Source organism: Phoca vitulina, unplaced genomic scaffold (assembly GCF_004348235.1).
Source record: "Phoca vitulina isolate PV1807 unplaced genomic scaffold, GSC_HSeal_1.0 scaffold1, whole genome shotgun sequence".
Lineage (NCBI taxonomy): Eukaryota > Metazoa > Chordata > Mammalia > Carnivora > Phocidae > Phoca > Phoca vitulina.
Genome location: NW_022589704.1, coordinates 34,832,631 through 34,857,741, shown reverse-complemented (window position 1 = coordinate 34,857,741; position 25,111 = coordinate 34,832,631). Strand labels below are relative to the sequence as shown.

Sequence of the window (25,111 nt, the reverse complement as noted above, 5' to 3'; positions counted from 1 at the left end):
CAAACTTGTGATCAATTAGATTATTTAATAGGAAATGAAAATCTGAACAGTGTGGTAAATATCTAATAAAGCCTTAAGGATCATGGAATTATTATTTGTTAGAACCTTGTTTATGGTTAAAATTGTGTAAAGTTCTACCTGAATATTTTCTCAAACTGTAGCATCATCCTCCAGCATTCTTCATAGATGTTGAATTTTTGTTCCATTCATTTTTATTTTATGGCCAGGTTTTGGGGGACATACATTTACCTCTCTAATCTGCCTCACTAGGATAGGTTACTACTTACTATTCCTGATGGTCATTCCAATGGCAGTATCTATAGGATTTCGTACGCTTGGGCTCTGCTGCAGTCTTTAGCATTGCTGGCTAAGTGAGACCACTGAGAAATACAAGCCAAACCCCCAATGTCATGGGAAGACTTCTCCCCATCTGAACCTGGCAGAAGTTCATAGGCTCTACGTCTCAGCTCACCCTCTCACTTTCTTTGGAGACTGGCAGTTACAGAGACCAGCAACTTCCGCCTTTTGAAAAACTTGGAAAGGGAGAAAAGCCGCTATGTAACTGATGTGATTTTTTTTTAATTATTAAATGCCTCTTTTCTTAGTTTAAACAGGACTTGAAAAGCCAACCCAGACCAAATTATTTTTTCTGTACTTTCATAAATCTTGGCTAAATTTTAAAGCACAGGTTGTATTTTATATAATGAGGATAGGGAAAATTTATTCCCATTTCCACGAAATGGCAAGTACACTGACTTGGTCTAGATCCATTTACATGCAAGTAGACCATCATACCGTTAACTGTGAACTTGGGTTTTAAAGTCTTGGTAGTTAACTTTGGAGCAGCCGCATATACGCGAGGGCAGTAGCTGTCTCAAAGTGCACTGCAGACTTCCCGTTTGAGAGAGGACAAGGATAATCTGACTCCATCAATGAAGACACTGAGCACGCAGAGCCTGGGAGAGACTTACTTAACCAGAGACAAGGAAACTGCCCTGATGTCAAGCAGCTAATGTCCTGTCACTTGCCAAACATTCCTGCCGTAGAGTCATGTTCTGAAATTTTCATGAACCAACTAGACGAACAAACTGTGTGGTCTGGATTAAATAATATCTGCTGAAAAAGAAAGGAGTGAAGTTAGCTGGAAGGCCAGATGGCAGCTGTATTTTCTGCAGAACTCTATTTGGAAAGTGAGCTTTATGTAATTTTTGGTCATTTCTTCCCATTTTAAGTCCGTTTTCAGAATAAGTCACACAGGTTTCAAAAAATGAACTGCACAGACATAAGCACATCATATAGCCTGTCCACCGAATTACAGCTATTTGGCAAAAAGGCTTGGTTTCTTTTTCTTCCAGCACTGTTGTCTATTCTAGCTTCTATCCCTTTTTATTATCCAGCTGTCCGAATTACCCCAGAGCTCAACTCCATAGCTTACAATACCGTGGAGTCCACATACAGGAAAAATGTGGCTGAAAAGGTCATGAATTTATTACTAGTCTTTGTGGTTGACTAGATTGTTCACTTGCGTGTAGGAAACCGGCGGTTGTCAACTGCATACACACAAACGTGATGTTTCCTTTTTCTTCAAGGCAGAGTGCCATTTCTTGATTTTATCTTCCAGCAAACTTAGTAAGTAATACCCTGGACTCATGAAAATTTAGTCCATGTTTCATGTTTCAGAATTTTACTTTGAGTTTATAGGGTGAACCTCAAGCATTTAAATAGGAACAAAGAAACATCAACTCACACTGGGATTACTTAACCATAGCAAATCAGGAGAGAGGAAGATTTCCAGAAATCAATTAAGGTTGTTTATTTTCCAGTTGGTGGGATCATCTCTAGGCATATTTGGGTCCTCTCTTTCTTCCTTCATATCTTATTGGTTACCAAGGCTTGATCATATTCCTTCTAATTGACTATTTGTTTCATACTTTCTTCTCCATTATTTCCTTTATTGCTCCAGCCAGACTCTCATCGTCTCATTCTAGACTCTTCAGAGCTGTTCTAACCAAATGCAAATACTAATCCATCTGATACGCATCCTAACTCCAGTCTGATCTTCATAAACATAAAACACAAAGATGTTTACATCTTTAAAGTGTCTAGCGATCGCATATTTTGTTCTACAGGGAATCAGATGCAGATAGATATCTCTGCCTAGATTTCATGGCCCAGAGTGACCTGCCACCTTCTCTCTTCTCTCTCTCCTCCAATAACCAGCTTCATCTCCTGCTGCTTCACATTATGTTGGTTCTGAAGTCAGTGTCTGATGAAAGCCAGCCTCTATCCCATTTCTGTGATGTCTGTTTTTGGACAAAGTGTTCTAAGATAAGTCTCACTTGGAATTCCCTTCCCTTTTTCCTTCTAGCTCAATGAACACCCATTCATCCACTTTCTCCTTCCAATTCATTTCAACACATACTTTCTGAGCATGTGCCATTAAATAGAAAGCCGCCTTACAGTGCATGGGGAGGAGTGCAAGGCTGTGTGAAACAGGGTCCCTACTGGACTGCCCGAGTCTGTTTGGACTGCTCCAGACCACCAGATCCTTCTCTTCTAACCTTGACAGTACTTAAAGTATAGACCAGCGGGCTACAGAGTGGGGTGCTCAGAATAATCCACTGGGGTACAGGAAGAATCTACTGGAACTCATATTTACATTTTTTCATGTCATTTGAAATTTCTATTTTAGAGTATTTTAATAAAGTATATAGTGTGTCAGTACAAAGGTACATGGTAACCATTTACAGATAAATAGTATACACATATTGGGCATCCATGTGCTAGCATTTTTACTAATGGAGTGAATGATCAAAAAATATAGAGAGCCTCATGGGGCGCCTCATGAGCCTCATGGTGGCTCAGTCAGTCAAGTATCCGACTCTTGATTTTGGCTCAGGTCATGATCTCAGGGTCCTGGGATCGAGCACTGTGCAGGGGCTCTGTGCTCAGTGGGGAGTCTGTTTGAGGATTCTCTCTTTCCTTCTCCCTCGGCCCCCTACTCCCTCTCTCTCTCTCTAAAATAAATAAAATCTTTTAAAAAAATAGAGCCTCAAATTCAGAACTTTCATTGGGATTTTTAGGAGGTCAGCAAATTGGCCCACCCAGGTCCACTTATTTTCTCATTCAAAAATTATTTGCTAATCTACCCTACAGTGTGCCAAGCAGTGTGAAGAGATAGAGAAGTCAGGTAAGAGGAGATCAAAATGTCAGCTTTATTTCTGATAGATGCTTACTGGAAAGTGTGGCTTTATATCAGGGCCAGGATGGTTTGCTAATACTTTACCCCTGCAGTAAGCAGACCCAGTCACAGGCAAAGTGGGAAATTATGGGACATTTTCTAGTCAGCTAGGGCCTATAGGCCTGTGCCCAAAGCTTACTGCATGACCAAGAGCAGCTAAGAAGTCACTCTGTTTGCAGGCAGGCAGAAAGATCCTAACAGAGGGAGAGAAGGGGGGATTGAGTGGGGCATGCTCAGTTTATTCTTTTAAACGCACCTATGAGATAAGCCATTCCTTCATGGGGGAGGGAAAGTAGGTAGCAGGTGGAGAGAGGTCACAGTGTTTCTATAATATGCAAGGTCCCTCCTGATAAATACACCAGTTTTGTTTCAGCTTTTATCACCTCTTAATAAGTAAGATTTTCTGTTGTTTCAAATGTATCTCCCTAAAAAAGAGCACTCTTTTCACCAAAAGTACAAGCAAAACACATAAAACTTGTTGACAGGATTTTGAATTGTGTGCTTGAAGGCCTAAGATGTATCTGGACTGAGGCCTGGAACCTGATGCCATTCTATGGCCCTTCCCCAGAATTCACTGTCTGATTTCCCAACCCTGCATTAGAACAGAATGCATCCGTGTGTGTGTGTGTGTGTGTGTGTCTTTGAAAAGAATGGTGTGGCCATCAATCTCATCTGGATATATTGTAAAACTCCTTTCCTAGCTCTGCCTCCCTATTCCCCACCATGTACGCGTGCGTGCGCGCACACACACACACACACACACACACACACACACACAGGGTTCCCTGACATTAAATTTTACAGTTTTTGGCACATCATGGAATGAAAGACATAGGTAAAGGCATGTGGTTCTGGAAAACAAAGAAGAAAAACAGAAGCTTGTTGCTTCTCATTGCTTGTAAGCAGAAGGTAATTTAGTGTCACTCTAAAAGAGAGAGGAAGGGAGAAAGAGAGAGGTTTTGCATCGGGAGCACCTCCGGTCCTGGAGTGAGGGACTTTGTTGAGGTCCATTCTCACTCCTCCTGCCTGACCTCATGGGGCAAAACTCTAACATGACATTCTGGAAGATTAAAATCTATCCAGTTTTTAAATACGTACAGAGAAGATTTCACAACCTCCCTCAATAACGAATTCAAATGATTAAACATAGGCTCAGAGAACACTTTTCTCCAAACTGTCAAGGCATTCTTGCTTCAATTCAAAATTGTTTCCTTTCTAGAGTGGAAGAGACAGTTTGTCACCATCCCTTGTGTGATATCACGATATTAAGTTGACCACTAGATTTCCAACTGAATAAGCCAATCCAGTGCCATCCTATACCTCTTTTTTGTTTATTTTGAATCTTCTGTGTGGTGCCTCTCTGTATCTTCCTCAATTTTCCACACCCTGTTTTAGTTGTGGAAACTAAATAAAAGGATTATATGGTGGTTTCTATGTGCTTCCATGTGTTTATCCAAACTAGTCAGCTTAAAGAGATACAATGCTAATTTAAAATCAGCTTTTTACCTGTCCATTTTGATTTTTGGGGGGTATTAGGACATTTACTCATAGTTCTTTAGGATACAGAAGTCTTCTTAATCCAAAAATGTGAATGCTGGAAATTTCAGGAAGGTCAGTGAAGGAAATTTTTGAGCAAATATTAGTTAGGATGCCTATTTGGCTTCTGTAATAAAAGCAAAACAATGGTGGCTTCAAATGTAAAGGTCAGTTTCTCCCTGTGAAAGTGTACGCGAGACGCGAGCATGCAGGCTGATGCAGAGCTCCGCAGCGAAGGGGACCGTCTTCTTATCTTGTTGCTCTGCCATTCTATCTTTATGGCTTCCATTGCAAGATACTGTCACACTTCAGCCGCCAAGAGAGGGCCAGAGGAGAGGAGACCACACCCTTGTTTTAAGGGGACAACCCAGAAGTTGTGCATATCCCTTCCATTCACATCCCCCTGGCCAGCATGTAGCCGCCTGAACAGACTGAGCTGCAAGAGAGGCTGGATTGTGCTGGGCGGTCATGAGCCCAGGTAGGACTTCAGAGTTCTATTACTGATGAGCAGAGAAGACGGATGATGGGGTACCAGCCCTGCCTCAGGCTCTGTAGACCCAGGCTGAGAAGCACGTTTTGACCATGAGTTCAGCTAGGGGACTTTTAAGGAGTGCAGCAAATACCTAAGGATATGAAGAGGGAGAGAATCTTGCTGTGCAGTAAGAGCCCAGACTCCTGGAGAAGATTGGTGCTGTAAGCTAGCAGATCTCAGTCCTGGCCTTCAATAGTAAGGTACACCTCTCCTGCTGCTAGAAACGAAGTGGAAGCTTAATTAACTCCAAGAATATTCTTTGGCTACTGTACCACCTAATTAAAATAGATTATCTAAGTGAAGTGTCCAAACTAAATAGGTTCAATATAAAACCAAGATCACAACTTGGCCCGGTTACTCTCTATTTCAGGCCACAGAAGCTGCGCTACTCCATCGCCCCTTGATCTAGATCATCCTGTTAGTCTGAGGTATTTTGCTACACTTCCATGAAAGGGGCAGGAGCATATATTTGAGGTCTGTAATGAAAAAAAAAAAAAAGACAACTTTTTAAATGCTAGTAAATGAAAATTTTAAGTTAAAAGAAATGGTACTACTGCTCCTACCCCCTTGCAGGATCTACATTACTTTAAGAATGTTCTAGGAAAATAACCATAAAAAGACATTTTGCTGATTACAATGCTATACATATTCCATCTGGGACTTGCGAGTCCTATTTGTTTACTCGATTAGCCAGGCACTTTTTCCTGTTAGTGTCCACATTCATCTTTTTCAAATGTAACCCTGGTTTTCATCTCAGCCTGACAAGAGCAACCTGGATTTTGACAGTCACACTGATTTTTATCTATTTAAACTGCTAGAAGCAAAATCTGATTTTGTTCCTGGCTTTTGTTATTGAGAAAAGTAATAAAAACCAAGGCAGAATTAGATCAGGGACATCCATTATTTTAACCAGGAACAAAAAATAAATATATAGCTCTACCTAAGTATTGGATTAATTTAAGTATATGGGGGATGTTAAAAATTGCATTTAAAATGTGTTTCTCAGCTGATCATTTATGTGACATACAAATTTAACATTTCTATTGTCTGTTGTAGAAATAATAATATAATAATAATGAAAACTCTCATGTGTTGAGTTCTCAGTATGTACCTTCCCTGCACAAATTTTTCTGTGCTTAATGCTTAAGCCTCGAATCAGTTCCATCCACACTGCACACCTGCTAACAAAGCAGAGGATGGAAGGCCAAGGAGCTTTGGGTGGAAGATAAACAACAGGTTCTACCTCGGTATCAATATTCCCAGTTGAGTAGATTGTGCATTCTCAGCAGGGGCTACATTTCCCCCAAGGGGGTGAAAATTCATTCTTGAAGAGTGAGAGTCAGATATTATGGCTGAAGTCAGAGTGGGGGCGAAGGGGAGATGTGACGGTGGAAAAATGACCAGAGAGAAGCCACAATGCTAGCTTTGAAGATGGAGGGGGACAAGAGCTAAAATGTAGAGACAAACAACAGAATCTGGAAAAGGTCAGGAAACAGGTCCTCCTCTGGAACTTCCAGAGAGGAATGCCGCCCTGGTGACACCTTGATTTTAACCCAGTGAGCTCCATGTTGGACTTCTGACCTACAAAACTGTAAGATAATAAATTTGTGTTCCTTGAAACCACTAACTTTGTGCTAATTTGTTACAGCCGCAATAGTAAACTAATACCCCGGTTTCCTCTCTGCTTGTGAGAAGAATAGAATGATCAATGTCACAGGTTTCTGGTCAACATTAAATAAAATAATCCATGAGAAGTACTTAGCATAGGGCCCATGGTGACATCCTGGCCTTGCCAATGTTCAGATGGGCAAGGTTTGCGCTTTGAGGGCACTTTCCCATGTTTATGTTGCTGATAGACTTCTTTCTTTATATCAGTGACAAGAGTCAAGTTTTATACTGGCCCTGTCACTTTAAAAGGATTTTGTAGATTTCTCCTTAGATTCATGATACATTGATTTTGTATTTCAATTGTGGGAAATTCCTTTTACTAACTTCCATGTACAACCAACTCTTAAGTCCTCCCCAAAGCTGTTCTCCTCCTGTGTCTTCCCTGTCTTCTGCCCTGTCTGAAGAAATGCCTAAAACCTTGGTGGGGTCTGTGGAGAGGTGGGGGAGCAAATTCCCAGCAGTAACAGAGAGGAGACAAAGGCCAGCTGCCAAGCAGCCCAGTTAGGGAGGGGGAGCACCAGGTGGGGCTGCCATTTCAGAGAGAGGCTTTCCAAGTGAAAGCCTGGCTGTGCTGGGAAGGATGTACTCCGGTGTATTGTTTTCTTTTTTTAACTTTAAGAAAGTGTGTGTGTTTTCATTCTTGCTTTTTTAACAACCAAGACAATCCCCACTGAAAATGAGAATCTCCACAGTGTAACATTCACTGACTTGCTTCATTAAGTCAGTTGGGTAGAGCCTAGTGTAAATAAAGTGAAGTCCACAGGTTTTTCTCTATCTTTGTTGAGTCAATTATTTTCACAGAGAACAGCTTTTGCATTATCACAGGAAAAGAAACTAACAGCATTGTATTCCTACTACCCAAGTGTTAAAACTATGTGTGTTTACATATGTTATCTTTTAACTCACAGCATTGCTGTGAAATAGATAGTATTACTCTTCGTTTCCTGCTGAGGAAGAGGGAGTGTCCTCACAGTATCGTTATGAAGTAGATAAATAGATACGGTTACTCCCGTTTATAGCTAAGGACCCAGGGGCTCAGGGAGGGTGGTATCTGTACTGGTTTGGCTGGGACAGCAGCGTGACCGCTGTCTGGGGCTGCAGCTAGCTGGTTGCCCACACAAGACCTTTTGGTTGAGGCCTGTTTCAAAGCCTGGTTTTTAGTCTTCAAAGTCCATGTATTGGACTTTGTGAGCTCAGAGATGCTCAGACTCTGCAGTGATATACTCAGGCTAACCAAGTTTTAATAAGGATGATGGATCAACCTTTATCACTAGGGCATTTCTTTCTTTCCAAGGACCAGGACATCCCCCTTCCAGTGTCAAGGGCTCATAGACTTCTCTCGCTCACCAGTCTGATCCCTGCACTAGCCTAGCATTCTCTCTGAAATGTGCATCTGGCCATTTCCCTCCCTCGCTTGCGACCCTTCAGGGACAACTTGCTAACCTCAAGATAAAGTTGAGGCTCCATAACGTGATTCAGAGACTTCTTTCTCTCTAGATTCATCTTGTCATTTGGTTCTAGGGATACTGAACACCCTGTCAAGCCCGAATGCCTTTTGCACAAAGTCTGGGCTTTGGCGTATTCGAGTCCCTCTGCTGAGATTATGTTCTCCCCTCTCATTCCCTCTTCACTGCACCCCATCCATCTTTATAATCAGGCTCCAACTTAGATCTAACATCCATCTTGAAGCTTTCCTTGACCCTTCTAATCTTGCTAATTTGCCCCTTTCCCCCCCAAGTCAAAGTGCTCTAATAAAACTTGTCCTTCCTCTGTAATAGTATGTGTTGACTTGTGTCCTGTTTACCTGTTTGGTAACCCTCTCCAGAATCAAAGTTCTCTGAGGCCAGGGTTTATATTCCACTCACTTCTTCTAGTACTTGGCACAAATCTATGTATATAGGAAGTTCTTGATAAAATGTTCTTGAATGAATAAGGACTAGAAGACCTATCTTCAAGGCCTGGCCTTGCTACTTTCCAGTTGTGTGACTTTTGACAAGTTCCTTATACACTCAGGATCTCAGTTTCCAAATTTATAAACAGAGAAATTTCACTGAGATATTATGAAGTTCTTTTCAAACATGAACATACTGGGATTCTAATGCAACTCATGAGCCACCCAGAAACCATAAATCAGCAATCATGTCTTGCAAATGCTAAGTTGGGCCCATTGCCATGGACTTAATTTCTTGAGCATGGATTGATTATTTCATTCCATCCACTTGTATACATTAATGGTCAACAGATTCATACCTGTTCTTATGTTGATATTTTTGTTCTTCACCCAAGGGTTTATTTTCTACTGGATACTCTCTTCATTTTATGCTGATTGGTACATCTGAAAAGAGCCTCTTAAGCCTGAAAAATAATAAAGTCTGTTTATGTCTACTTTTTGTTCTTATGTCCATCTGTTTTTACCTAGAGGGAGTTAATGAAACTTTTTGCTGTACTAAGAATTTCAAGTGAACGTAATTTAAAAAACTATTAGATGAGAACTGTAGTCTCAAATAAGAAACAAAATCTGCCATTTTTGCTGATTATTCATGGACTTGAGTTGGTAATAGGTATAATACCGTATATAACTGTGTGAAATATTTGATATAAAAAAAAAAGGAAAAAGAGAACCACTAACATGCCAACAGTAAAAGTGTTAATGTCAAATGTAAACCATTGCAGTAACTCACACATGATGTCTGCTGGGTTAGCTCCCCGGTCAAGGAATCCATGTCCAACTACAGGTTGTATTTGTGCTTATACACTTTGGAGGTTGCTTCCTTCTATGTTCCTAGCGCTAATTACCACAGGGATCAGAGTATTAGTACATCTCAGATACTTCTTGCTAGTAAATTAAACATGTTTAGATATTTCATTCATATGTTCTATGTAATAATTTGAAGTAGTAATTTACTAAGAGTTTCTATAAGTATAATTAATTTTTCCTAAAATTTGCTCTATATTTCCTGGTAATCGTGACTAATTCAAACTTGAAAATAGACTTGACATTTTTCAAAAGTTACTTCTTAACCTTATTGCAAAGTCTTGATCAGTATTATTAAAATGATACCCCTAATGGGATAAAACATTAGGGCTCTAAGTAAACTCACTACACATGATTTTTATTTTCTGCTTTTAAATGAAAGTTTTCTTGCCCAATGCAGAATTCCTTCTATCTTTGGACAAAACTGTATGTGGCCTAGCTGATAGGTTAATTAGCATTGGGATCTTTTCCCCTCTCCGTTATTTTTATGCATTGTTGCTTATTTAGCAGTCCATGGTGATCTCTGACCTCCTGACTCAGCAAAGCCCACTGCAGGTCAGGTGGCCATGACCTCGTGTGGACAGAGCAGTTTGTTAGCGGCACACCAGGAAAACACCAAAGACAAATGGATTTGTTGTTTCTTTACTGACAAGTTACTCTGAGCTCAGATCACCACCAATGAAAATGATTTGATGACTCAAATACTTGATATAGAAACTCTGATGAAAATCTATACTTTTCAAGAAAGTAAGAATATATCTTTATATGGAAAATAAACTGTGGTGGTTTATTTGGGGGACAGTTTTTGCTTTTGATTACAGATTACTTAAATTACTTTGCAAAAATAGATCAAAGAAATTAAGAAAATAATGCTCATATTTACATGTCTGAGTGTTGAAAGTGAATTCCGGTTTTTATGCTGCATATGGGGTATATGTAAATGAACATATATGTTCATGTAACATGTAAATGAAAGTTCAAACCCTAAAAGTTACTGCTCATGTTGATGATCAACTAAATAATGCTATAAATTTGGGTATATCCTTTTAGCATGTTAATTACTTCCATCATTAAGAACAGTGATTCTTTTTTTTTTTAAGGTATTATTTATGTATTTTGAGAGAGAGAGAAAGAGAGCACAAGGAGGGGGAGAGGCAGAGGGAGAGAGAGGATCCCAAGCAGACTCCCTACTGAGCATGGAGCCCCACATTGGGCTCGATCTCATGACCGCGAGATCATGACTTGAGCCGAAACCAAGAGTCAGACACCCAACCAAGTGAGCCACCCAGGAGCCCAAGATCAATGATTCTTAATGGCAGGTGGTAAAGGAAGCTGTTCATAAACAATGTAGTGCTTTGTCTCATAGCTCTGACTTTTAGAAATTAGAAATTTAGAAATTACTTAATTTGATATTTCAGTAACATCACAGGAAAAGAAGAATGTTTTCCTTATCAAAAGATTGAGAAACCTGCTTTAATTAATCTGCAGTTAAAAACAGGTTGGTAAATGGCAGAATTTTTGACGGAAAAGAAATAAGGAAAATGAGTTGTTCCTATGCAGCAGGATTCCAGATGTTCCAGGGTAGGCAGAAGAGTGGGTATCTATAAACCCAAGAAAGGACACACACTTGGCAAAGTTAAAAGGAGGAAGGAAAAAATACAGCGTCCAGAACAATTTCTTGCACGTAATAAGCACTCAGTAAATAGTTTTGCGTGAATAAATGAACTGAGACCATCCAGCCATATCAAGCATTGATATAATTTATTTCTGATATAGCATACAAAAGTGACACAAAAATAGTAAACGGGAATGATGAGAAACTTAAATTATTCAAGCATTTGCTAGAAGTCTTATTCATGTTTAAAGGAAGACAGGGTTTCAGATACCAATTTACCTCATTTTCATCTCTAGGAAGGTAAAGGAAATGAAGGGAACTGCTGTTTTGGATCTACTTTAACCAAGAAGAGATTGGTTGGTGAAATAGAAGTAGACGGAAACTTTATTCATTTATTCAATAATATTTCTGTGTCTACTATGTGCCAAACTCTTGGAAAATAGTGACCATGCCATTTTAGCTTTTGTGATAACCAAGGAGCAGGTGATGGTTATAGCCAGATATGTATCACAGATGTTAGGAGGGAAATTTCAAGTCTCAGAGAAGAAATAGATATGATTCTATAGGCTGAGACTCTAGACTAAAGAGATGAGAAACCCAACCCTTAAAACTGAGATTAGGGCTCTTTCTATGTGCTCTCAAAGCTTCTCAAACCTCCCTTCTCAAATTCAGTATCACACTGGATCATGATTGCCTTTGCACTCACTTATCTATTTGTTGTGAAACTTTAAGCTTCAAGAGGGCAGCACTGTATCTATCATGTTTATCTTTGTGTCCTAGTAAATAGGACAGGACTTGGCACATAGCTGATACCCAATAAATACACACACACACACACACACACACACACACACACACACTTCATTGTATATATAATGAATTAAGCAAAAAGCAATAGTAAAATTCTGATAATATAATCATGAATATTTTTCCAAATTATCAAAGATAATGCACACACACACATTTGTCAAGTCTAAGAGTCCACAGTTTTTTTAACAATTAGAACTAGAGGTTTGACAGGGCGCCTGGGTGGCTCAGTCAGGTTAAGCGACTGCCTTCGGCTCAGGTCATGATCCTGGAGTCCCAGGATCGAGTCCCACATTGGGCTCCCTGCTCTGCGGAGAGTCTGCTTCTCCCTCTGACCCTCCCCCCTCTCATGCTCTCTCTCTCTCTCTCTCTCTCATTCTCTCTCTCTCAAATAAAATTAAAAAAAAAAAAGAACTAGAGGTTTTTGAAAGTTCTAAAACAGTGAGGAGAAGAGATGGCTATGGCTTCAAAGGGCATGCTCAGATTAACTCAAAATATAAAAGACCATTTAAAGAAGAATGGAAGGACAGGCAAATAACTAAGAACAAATACCAAAGAGAGAGAGAATCCCACTAGAATGGTGTTGGGAAGCCTAGAGTCCAAAGTGAGCTGAAGTATGTAAAAAAAAATTCTAAAAACAACAAAAGGGACTTAAAAAGCTGGCAAGGAATAATCCTACAGAAAATGAAGGTCACAGAATAAACCAGACATAGAAAATTGGAATGCTTATGATGTCAAGTGTGTTGTTCCTGTTTTTGATAATAACATAGTTAAATTTCTATCAAGAGTGGAGTATTATTTTTAGTTGTACTTTTTACTGTAGAATTTTATTTTACTTTTGTAGAATAAAGAACAAGAAAAGGACAGGACCTCTGATGAGAAAAACAAAGGACTGTTCATCTCTTCTTACTCTTGGCTTTTAATCAAGGATCATGATTTCCGACCTGATAAGGGTAGAACAAAATGAGGATAAGAGGGAATTGAAGCCCATGGCAGCGTAATACCAGATCCTTAGCCCTTCCTCGTGGATTGGGGTCTCCTGGCCCAGATTATATCCACAGGCCTGAGAACACTCACACTTGGGACTCTCCCACTCCAACCAGCCATCTTGAAGGAATGTCAGCAAATGGATAAAGCCCCAAGTGCCTGGGGATTGGCAAAAAGAGAAAACATAGAATCTCAACAGAATTTTAGAATTTATTCTGAAATTTTTGAGAACACTTAGAAATGAAAGTGATAATCATTAGGCACCAACAAGAAATCAAGGGGGCTGAGTGATATTCCTGTTCAATAGAGTAATTGGAATGCAAGATGAAGAAAATGTGGTAGTTACAGTGTATAGGAATATCATGCAGCCAGTTTTCACAATATCTCAAGATTTCATTATAGATTTAATAGAGAAATATGAATGGAATAACAATAGTTAAGTGGATTCACAATAGGTTTACATAACTAACCCAAAGAGTGCTAAAGAATAGGTCCATGTGATCATAGAAAGTGATCTACAGACATTTACTTCTGTTTTATTCTAGATATTTCTTTAGCAATGACTTTAAAAATGATGAATTTGATAAAAATAATCGAAATAACAGATACCTGCTGGGTTCTTACGTGTCAAACACTCTTCTATTACTCTGCATATATTAGTTTATATAATCCTTAACCACAGTCCTATGCAGTTGATACTTTATTTCCACTTTATAAAAGAGTAAGCTGCAGCACAGAGAGTTTAAGTAACTTCCTCAAGGTCACACATTTCTTAGGTGTCAGAGCTGAGATTCAAGACCAGATTGTTTACTTAATGGCATAAATTACATAAATGATATCCTTCAAGCTTGTGAATGACCAAAGTGAAATGTAGAGCTGAAGTGGAAAGTTGTAGATTTGGTATCCAAAAGAATTCCAGTAGACTGGAAAAATTGGCCAAATTAACAAGACAAAATTAATTTGAAGTAAATGTATCCTCATGCACTTAAGTTCCCCCCAAAAAATCAACAGTAAAAGTAAAGATTGGGGAAATGGGACTTAGTAATGGATTGAATGAGGAAGTCTTGGGGGTTTCATTAATATAAGCTCATTATGACCAATGTATAGTGTGATTGATTGTCAATAAAATGCAATCTTAGGTTGCATTAAAAAAAGAATAAAACCATAGAATGAATATATACACATATTGTTATACAATATCTTGGTACATAATATGATCTAACATAACATAATATATGGTATAGATATCATATATACCAGTGTGAGAATACGCAACACTATGTCACATGAGGAATGAATGCACTCTCAAAAATAAGGTTCTAAAGTTCTGACAATACAAAATGTTTTGTCTATAAAATAAGTTAGAGATTTGTGAAGTCCTTACCCAATCTAACATCCTGTGATTCTGTGAATGATTCTGTACTAGAATAGAGAAAGCATACATAGGACAAATGTGACACATGGGGAAGAGTGGTCAGATTTATGGACTATCTGAAGGCAGAGCTAGGAACATTGCATGGGAAATTATAGGAAGGCGGTTGGTTCCATTTTACCTAAGAATTTACTCACAACTAGTCTCATGCAGAAGTGGCTATGTTAAGAGGTGCAGAATCTCCATCATGGAATATGTTTGAGCAGACACTGGATGGCCACTTAATGAGGGTGTTGGAAGGGAGGCTCACATGCAGTCAGGAAGACGGAAGACATCTGAGTCCCTTCTAACTCCAGATTCCAGAAGAGTGGACAATTACTAGACCTCTGTGAAACAAGTATTGAGGGATGGATGTTGAGTGTTGAAGCTGTTCCAGCTTGCAGGACTGTGGGTAAGTTGAGACCTGAAGATACGTTCCATGGGAGTCAGATTGAATTATTAACCAAATCAAACAAAAAATCTAAGTTACACAGAAGGTATTCATTCCTTTCTGGTGAGTTTTCTTTTGATTCTGCCTCAATGGTAAGTCACAAATTATTTTCCAACAAAGCCATATATTTGGAAGCATTTCCTGTCTTGCCTACAAGCAGGCTCTTTCCATGACCATCTCAGACTCCTGGGCACAAGAAGCCCAGAGGAAATATTTCACTTCTGGGAGTATGCCTAGCAAGTATCAGCTAGACCTAACGATTTCAGTGTTCATTTCAAGCTTTTAGACAATACATGACAAAGGCAGAATGAGACACTTCATGGGAAACTTAGAGGAAAGACTGAGGAGAGATTACAATACTACCTTGTCTCCCCTTTTGGAATCCTGGAGTTTCAAGGGACTCAGAGGTCCCCCATTTTCCTGAATTTTAAGTGATCCCCTCTCCAGCATCCCACAAAGTGGTCATCCAGCCTATGCTTGAACAGATCCTGTGCCAGGAGACACATTACTCTCAAGACAGCATCTTCCACTTAAAGAACCAGATGTTAATATTCCATGTCAACTCTACTTCAACTGGAAATTTTTAAAAAATTTTAAATAATAATAAAGACATAAGAGGTAATAGGAAGAAGGGCACAGGAACACAAGGAGATAGCAAGTAAAGGAAAGGGTGAGCAGGAAGATGAAAAATGATTCGGCAAAATGTATTCCACCATGATTTGTCCTCACTGGGAAGTGGAGAACAAAATTTAAAACACTGAGAAAACATTGTTCTTCCCGTTGATAATTTTTCTATTCCATTTGGCTTTTCTGCCAAGCCAGCTTTACATTTCTGATTCTAATTCTTGTGAATAGTAAGATTTCCCAACTGGAGTGACCCCATTAAATAGTTTTTAAACAGTTTCCTTTATGTGCATTGAACCAAAACAATGGCGGCCATCTAGGGAAATAAGCACATGCTTGGGAATTAGTTTCAGAGATTCGAGTCCCTGCCTTGCTATTGACTGGCTCTGGGACCTTGGCCTGAACTCCTCTATGCCTAGTTCTCTTATCTATGAAATGAAGATAATGATACTTACCTTGCAGGAGCATTGTGAGGACTTGGTGAAATAGGCATAAAGGGATAAAACCCAACGAGGTGCTTGAAGAGTTTTTGTTTTGTTGGCTGTTGTCTTCCCCAGTACCTAGGACAGTGCCTGGCAAAAGGAGGTGCTCTCCAAGTGTTTGTTAAATGAATGAATGAGTGGATGGATGAAAGAATGAGCTCAGCATATGATAGCTCTTGCTAAAGGCATGGCAGCATTATCAGATATGAGAAGTCTTTGTAAAGCAAGAGGCTGATGGATTATTCAGAGGTTTGAAGAAGGAGAATGCTTTGTCACAGATCAATTTCTTTTTTCCCATCATACAGCATAGCTTCAGGATTTTTTTTAAAAATTAAACTAAAACCGTGAGCATTATGTAGTCTTTCCTCAGTCCTTCCCCTATGTTTTCCAAGAGGTTATCTAGAGTGGTCTCATTCTGTCTATTCCTATATTGTTAGAAAGCTTGAAATGAAAAATGAAACCCAACTGAAGTCTGGCTGGCAGCCATTCAGAAATAGATTTTTTTAAGTAGATTAATTTTCAAAGACATTTTCCCTCTTTAATACTTACTCATATTTTAAAAAAGAATTACTTAGTAAAACAAACAAGAGTGTCTTTTCAGTGTCTGGTTATCTCCTTTTCAAGACAGAGTTTGGTAAGTTACATAATACTAACTTTTGGGTATTCCCAGGATACAAAACCAGGTAAAAATAGAACCAAATGAAATCTTTAATGTAATTTATGAGTTGCTTTCCCAGAATGAAATGAAACTCAGCTGCATAGCTTTTATTTGTTTTGGAGCATATATTTAATAGTAGTCAGATTAAAGTGTATATTTTTGCAAAACTAAAAGGACAAAGAATCAAGTTGCATCAAGTTGAAATGGTTTAAAAAAAAAAAGGTCAAGTTTTCAATTCAGCATATCAAAAATAATAGAGAAAATTGGGTATAGTTTCAGAACCCGGAACCAAAAATGACAGGGGAGTGGGTCAGAGAATTGGGGTGAGGTAGGGATGAGAAGGAACTCTCCCATTTGCTAAAAGGAAAGCAAAACAAGGACATTATCTCTTTGCTGCATTACGAACAGGGCAAGTGTATAATTGAAACCTCACCATATAACACCTTTCACGAACTGCTTTCTGGTGTCATCTAATTGCTTACTGCCTCCTAATCTTATCTCTGTTCAGAGCCAATCTTAAAATTATACTGCATTACAATAAGCTGAACACTTTACATCTACTAGCCAAGATACATAGCGGACCCCCAGTAAATATTTATCAATTGACTTCTGTGCAGTCTGGAGGCAGGCTTTATTTCCGGCCTCATGTGTGACTTACTTGTTTCTGCCAGAGAGGTTTCAGTTTTGCTTTTCCTCTTAACCTGAAATGCCATTCCCATCATTACCAGCACTTCCTTAAAGTAGTGTAAAAGAGTCCCTCCCCTCAGAAGCCCTGTCTGATAAACCCACCTAAACTAAAGTCTTCTTGCCCCTCTAAGAAGCCCCTTTTATAAACATGATTGTAGACATTTCAGAATGATTTACGATTCCATTACTGGCATTCTTATTTCTCTTGGTTCTGACACACCCCCAACCAATGCCCCACAACATCCATCCCTCGAGAAGCATGGAGTATCATTTCCCACAGGGACATACATGTAAGGATGACCCTCTACATGCAGTGTCCAGGCCACAGGGAGCACCCTCAAAGGGCATGTTCTCTGGCTGGATAATGACATTTTTAGCATTAGTAAAAAAATCAAACCACCCTGATTGCTTGTCTCTATCAGTCTGCCAAGAATGGGTATAAGTGGAATCGAGGCTGTGAGAGATGGATCTTTTTCATCAAACAAGTGATCAAAACCTAATACATTTACACCTGAAAATTGCTTTAAGGTAGATTGGATGACTAACAGAAAGTCTTCCAAAGGGAAATAATATACGGTATTATATTTATTTGAGAGCCCTGTACAATATTTGAACTACTGTACAAAAACCAGTTTTGATTCAATCTTTAGAAAAATGATTTGGAAGAGATTAAACTACATATTGCTGAGGCCTATAGACCATCGTAAGCATTCGGTGCTTTCTGAACTTCCCCCAGTGTGAGTTGAGCCACAGGGCAGGCTGGAGCTCAACGCAGAGGAGAGAGGGTGAGGTGTGTGCTCCCAGGCCTCTCATGCTGTAAACTAAAGGAGTAAGCAGGCAGGCCGTGAAAGGTTTACAAAGAACCCACAGCATACATATGGGTGAATGCAGCAATAAAAATCCGTATCTGTGGGTAGTGTTAATAGGGGTATATAAATGGTAGGGTTAGTGGTTAAATGTGTTTAGCATTGGGTTGTGAAAACCAATTAATTTTTGTTTTCTCATATTCCATAGAAAGTGTACAGTTTCAGCCCTTTTGGGCTGAGTATAGGTTTTGATGGAGAGGAATGAACTAGAGGGTTAGTTTAGTGACCTGGTTACCCCGAACACAAGACTTTGCGTGAGGAAGAAATAAAATAAGTAGAAGACATTGAGGAAGTTACCTGATTAAAGAGATGGGACACCTGGGGTTCGATATAGAAAGATGTTGAGGGCTTTAGTGCTCATGATTAGACCTTGACCCTGAGAATGACCAAAATATTGCAGGGTTAGAGATACTGGGGGAGGAGGATAGGGAGTGGATTGGAGGGTGTGTAAAGTGACGTGGTTAGAACAGCCCTTGCCAATGCTGGTTTTAATGGTGGCGTTTAAAGTGATAACCCAGTCCTAGATGTTGAACGCCAGGGAATGAATTATTAAAGGCTCATTGCAACCAAGGAAGGAAAAATAAAATGAGAAGACATTTATTCCTCTTTTTCCACATCTTCACTGAACATTTAATTGTCCGAGGCACTCTGATAGGTACTTTGGAAAAGAGAAAGGAGAAGTGGAATTTATCAGAGACAGGCCTTTGAAAGGGAAGGAATTCTTTTTGTAATTCATTAAATCTATTAATATCTTGTATATTTGAAGTGCTTTAAAAGTCCTTATTAATTTTCCCATCATAGCATATTTCAGGTGACAAATTTCTATTTTTTATTACAATTAGAAATTGAAAGAAAACTTACTAAGATAGTAAATATGACCTGTAGAATTTTTAGCATATCATAAAATAGTCAAAATGAGTTTTTATTATCTGTGATTACATTAGAATAAACTCAAGGGCATTAAAATCATATTAATTCTCTCTTATCCATCTTAATACAGTTACCTGAAATCAGAATGTATGAAAGGAGATTTAGTAATTTTTAAGTTGTTCTCTAATTAGCCCTAAGACTTCATTTGAACTTTGCTCTCTCTGTATTGTAACTGCTTATTGTCCTCTGAAGACAAGTACCTTAGCTATGAATTTGGTCACTGGAGCTCCGATCATATCTAGTTAGCCAAACGGCCAGAAACTGTGACCTGGCCTGGGTTTCCAAGCCATTCTGCAGGGAAGAGGTCTTCGTGAAAAAGAACATGAAAAACAAATTACCCTGTGGGCATAGTCAGAGCCCTGCGAGTTTATATCCTTCTTGGCAACGCTGCATCCGGGCCTGCGGCCTGCCACCCACGCCTCCCTTGAGTTGCCCTCGTCCTCCCATATGGTGTCAGTGTCCAGGGGAGGGGAGGGTGTAGTCCTATAAGGACAATTTGTGGTCAGAAGTTTGCGTTTCGAGGGCCAGCCCCATCACTGGCTACCTGCGTGACCAGCTAGATGCTAGTCTTAGTTTCTCACCTGTAAAATGAGGATTATGGAAGAGCAACCACGCAGGCTATGGAGGAATCTAGTGAGACGATTTCTCTATATTTATTTTATAACTCCTACTGTGTGCCAAGCACTGTTTTAATCACTTTTACGAACATGAACTCATGTCATCCTCATTACCACCCAGTGAGGTCCTTATTATTATCATCCTTATTATACTGATGAGGAAACAGAGCCATAGAGAGGTGGGGTAGTCTGCCCAAATCCCAAAACTAGTAAGAGGCAGAATTGGGATTCCAACGTGGTAAATGGTAATTATTTATTTTCTGTCATAAGAAGATAAGGAAGAATCTGAATAGCAGAAAATAGGCAGTTTCCTCTCTGCAATCATTTAGGGGCCCAAGATGCTGTGGATGTTGACAGAAGCACCTTAATTCATGCCCATGCCTCTACCACTCTACCACAGGGCCTGCTGTGCTGGTGGGGGGGGTGTCCTTGGATGACTTTGCCTGTGGGTGGTGACTGACATGGGCTCTGATGCTGGGGACCAGGACAGGCCTGACCCTAAGGGGAAATAACACCTTTCTGAAAACATGTCGAATTCACATACTAGTTTTTTAAAAACCAAACCAACAAACAGAGGTAACATATCCAGGACTAACTTGCCTCCAGGTAGAACAGGCGTGACAGGTAAGAAAGCCTCCATTCTGCCTGCCGCGCCCCCTCCTCCGCCCGTGGCTATCCCCACCCCCATACACCTCACATTAGCTTTTCACTGGTAAAGACTGAACCTTCACCATGAGAATTTCATTCCTCTGGATGAGAGCATGACCCCTCGTAAAGACTGAACCTTCACCATGAGAATTTCATTCCTCTGGATGAGAGCGTGACCCCTCGTAAAATGTATATACCCATGGACATGGTAGTACATGATTCATTTAGTGCAGAATTAGCCAGCAGATGCTTCCAGTTAGGTCTAGAACCAGGAACAGGTTTTAGAAGGGGGAGGGGAGAGAGCAAGCCTCAGGGTGCAGTGCCAGGAATGTTTGCTAATTGATTGATATGCCTGCACTAGTGTCACGGGAAGATTAGAAGCGTTTAGCAGATGACCATACCCAGAAGCTGACCTTTGGAATGATGACTAGAGTCCCAGCCTGTACTGTCCCTCAGCCTCTGAGGCAGTCAGTGTAAAGGTTGCAAGTTCGGTCTTACAGCTGTGCCTTCCCTAAGATAAGAAGAATGAAGAACTGGCCATTCACTAATAGGGGCCTGAAGGCAAAAGCACCGGCCAGTTAACAAGCCTTTTCTCAGAAGGTGAGTCCCTCCGCGCCTCTCAGGTGGCTGAGGCCACCAGCCTACTGCCGGTTACTCGGCCACACCCAGGATCCTGCCACCTACGGGTTTCTGATTCCACCTGCGTCACTATCAAGATGACTTACTGGTCATGATAAAGGCGTGTTGATAAAGGGGGCCAGTTGGAGAACAGGGCTTATCTGCCTGTTGAGAAAGCCAGAAGCTCGGGCCTTGCACTGGGCACCTTGATTTGGAGCACACCAGGAAGCCTTAAAAAGTGAGTTGAAGTTGATTTTGTCAGAAAGCCTTAGGAGGAACAGTAATTGTGGTGGTGGGGGGGGTGTCAACGCATTAAAGGGGCTGGCTGCTGGTGGGCTCTCTGCTGCTGGATATCAAGGTGCTGCCTCAGTTTCCTGGTACTCCCCCCGCCACCCAGGGCCAGGGCATGTGAGGCAGTCATCTTATACTGTCTTTACTCGGCCAGTGCCATTTCAAGGAAGTAGGCAAAACCCTTCTCTGCTACTTTGAGAAAGTCATTAAATGTTTACTAAAAGAGCTCTGACTTCATGAAGTAAGAATATTGTGAGCTTCTTGGAACAGAGATTTTTGAAACCAGACTCGGCTCCGAAAAGAGGATGGTTCCTTTACCAGGTGGTTTATTCCACGACAAATGAGCCAGCTTCCCCAGAGCTGGCTTCAAACGTGTAGCTTTTCTTTGCCAAGTTTAGTTAGGATTTCTCTTTGCCAGTCCAGAGTTATGTTGCAGAACCACAATGCATGTTTTCTTTGGAGATGAGTATCAACGTTTTCTTTATAAAGCTGCTATAAAAAGTTTTAAAAAGCATACAGCCCCCACTGACGGCAAGCCTGCCTCGAGCCCTCTGCCATGCCCGGTGTCCGCGACAAGACTCGCAGGCAGCCCAAGGGCTGCTCCGCCCAGGTCCCTGAGCCAGCTCCATGCCAACTCTGATTTCCTTCTCCACCTCCTCGTCTGGCCTTCGTCTGTGTTTTTGTGTACATGTCTGTCTCCATCCGGTGATAGGATTCAGGAGGTCCCAGTTGAGAGCTCAGCTCAGGCACTTAACTAGCAGTGTGACTGGAGTAAGTAGCTTACTCTCTGTGCTTCCATTTCTTTTTCTATAAAATGAGGCGAGCTTACTCCATAGAATTATTATGAGGATTAAATGAGTTGCTACATGAAAAGTGCGTAAGCGTTACTCTGTAACCACTGCCGGCATTCCCCGTGGAGCCTGGCACATGGTAGTTGTCCAGTGAATGTCTGTCACATAATAAGAACAAGCATTGCCCTCTGTAAGAATTGCTCATAGCTAGTCGAAGAACTGGGGGCTAGGAAAGAGAGGGAAAGCGTGTTCTTTTTCAGCATTTTGGGGAGTCTGTGTAAGGCACTTGGTGCTCAGGTGTGTGAAGACGAACCGTGCTTGGTTTTTTTGTCCACACCCGTCCGGGATCAGAGATTTGCTCAAGGGGCAGTAGGGAGGTGGGGGGCAAGCAGGTGTAATCTGCAGGAAGAGAGCCTATTACGGCATGCATGAAGAGGGCAGAATTTCTCCTTCTGAACCTCATAATGCCAGTCACCTCACCTTTCCCAAGGCGTCTCTGAGGATGGACATGTTTTAAAGACTTGAGCTGACATCACGGCATCTTGAAACATAATTGAACGGCTGGTACAAGTGGGTACTTGCACCGGGCCCAGGTCACCCACATCTCTATGGAAACATATGCTTGCTTTCAGAAGCAGAGCCTTCCAGGAGCCAGCATCGGGTCACTTCTAGAAAAAGGCATTTATTTATATTCTCAAGCCGTCAGAACCCTATGAAATGAAATAATTTCACATTAAAGAGAAAAATCATGCCACAGCTGAATGCTAATAAAGCCTGCCACACGCCCACCCCATGTGCTTGCAGAGCCTGGGATCTGCTGCATTGATTTTAGTTGCCCTCTGCTCTTTTGCTTCCATTTGCATTCTGCTGCCTGAGGGAGGTGGTTTGGCACTCTATGCAAAAATGGTTAATCTTCATTCATACGCATTTGCCAGTACTAAAATGGAAAATTCAAAGCTGGGCCTGCCATAGAGTGTGCTTTGTGCTCTCTGCTGTCTATGCGTGCAGCATATACAAGGGTGGACAATTTGGAGGACTCTGCCTCTACTCCAGTGCTGGGCTGTTGAGTGAAGACGTTCTCCCGGAGAGGTCTGAAACTGGCATCAGCACATCTTGCCCTAGATGCGCTCCAGTGATATTCTAAGTGATTGGAAGCTTTTATCTGCCTCTGGAAGCAGGCCTTTTCAAATAAGTATTGACTGCTAATGACCTGTTTAAATAAAACATTCAATTTTCTTTCTTCTCCCCACAAAGAACTTCATAGGCAGCGACATTTCTAAACCAAAGGCTAACCCTGCTTTTCAAAAGAGGCAGAGCCTGGGCTTTTAAATGTGAAATTTTTTCTGACATTTGCCCTTAAAATGCTTTTCAGCCAAGTTGTTCTAACAGTGAGTTTAGTACATTGAAGTGTCTTTGAATAAAAATGCAACCTTGAGGTGGTTTTTTTTTTTTCCCTCCAAATTAAACAAAAAAATCTAGGTAAGTATCTTTATATGAAATTCATATTTCAGTCACCATTCTCTGTTTCATTGTTTATGTGTCCTCATTCCTAATAATTAAAGCAGCTTTCCTCTGAGGAACAAGGCGCTGCACAAGAATTTTTATTAAACTGTGGGAATTAAACCACGGAAGAAAGAGCTAAAGCACTTGGAATAGAAGAGAGCTCAGTAATTACAACACCAGATAAGGAACAGCAAAGGACTGAGGGAAAGGGAAGAGAGCACAAAACAGAAGAGAAGGATTAGGCAATGGGAGAGTCAAGCCACAGAAATCCTATGTCATGTTCCATTTAGACGAAGTCCCGGTTTTGTTGAAGGAACACTGTTTCCCTCCTCAGCAGACATGCAGGTACCCCTGGTTGTGTTGGGGGACTGGACAGTTAGTCCCCGACCAGTTTAAAGGTGATCTTTTCAGGGAAACAGCCTAGTACATTGCAACGGCACCCACGCCTTTTATTTTTTTAAGGTGTATTTTCAACTTTCTGCCGCCTTACTTGTTGAATGTTCCCATCACTCCCAGGGCCCTTCCACACGTGTAGTCCTGAGAGCTGAAGAGGACCACAGAGGTCATTCTCTGAAGGATAGAGACTATGCTGCCCCAAAATATGACTGTAGGAGTTCAGGACTTGCTGCCAAACTATGCCCCTTTGACCTATTGATTTTTGTGGGCTATAGGCGCTTGGAAAACAGCAAATGCAGGGAGAGGCAGTGTCTGAACTCCTCTTGGTCAGTTTTGTCAACCAGGTAAGACTGTTGACTCCCGTCCTAGGAGAGGAGCCTAGAAGTTGACACCACACTCAGACACACTTTGTCATGAACTATCGTACCTCTCATCTCTCCTAAAAATCTTTTGCTCTCCCCTGAGAGGCCTACACCCCTCCTCCCCTTTCCCTGTTAAGATGGTATTTAATTCTGAATTCTAAGCCACGTTGGGAGCTTCCTCCCTTTTCCCTCGGTATCTCCTGTGTAGACGTGAGGTACACACGTTAATAAACTTCTGTTCGTTTTTCTCTCGTTAATCTGTCTTTTATTACAGAGGGTTGTCAGGTAAGAACTCAGAAGGGTATAGGTAAAATTATTTTTCTTCCCCTGCAACTCCAGCGTCTTGTTCTGTAGCAGGAGACCTGAGGCCCTCATGCTATACGGTGACGCTCCAGAACTTTCTTCAGATGTCCATCAGGATGTGGTGCCCCACATAGACAGATCTAGTCAAAACTTACCTGACCTGTTTCTCATTCTCTCATAGCACTGCTCTCTGCTAAGGACCCATTGATGGCAGTAGAGAAGGAAATAAATTAATCTGTTGTATTCTGCCTTCTTCCAGAGGTAAACCGAGTAAAAATGCAGATGTCTCTTAAGTTTATACAGGTTAGGAGCTGGCACTCTGGGAGACTGGT

At 40.8% G+C, this 25,111-nt stretch overlaps 1 protein-coding gene across 5 annotated transcripts in view; it reads left to right on the top strand.

The window, feature by feature from the left end:
- Positions 1-25,111, top strand: part of SPATS2L (spermatogenesis associated serine rich 2 like) — a 162,892-nt gene that overhangs the window by 49,418 nt on the left and 88,363 nt on the right. The gene's annotated exons all lie outside the window — the stretch shown is intronic.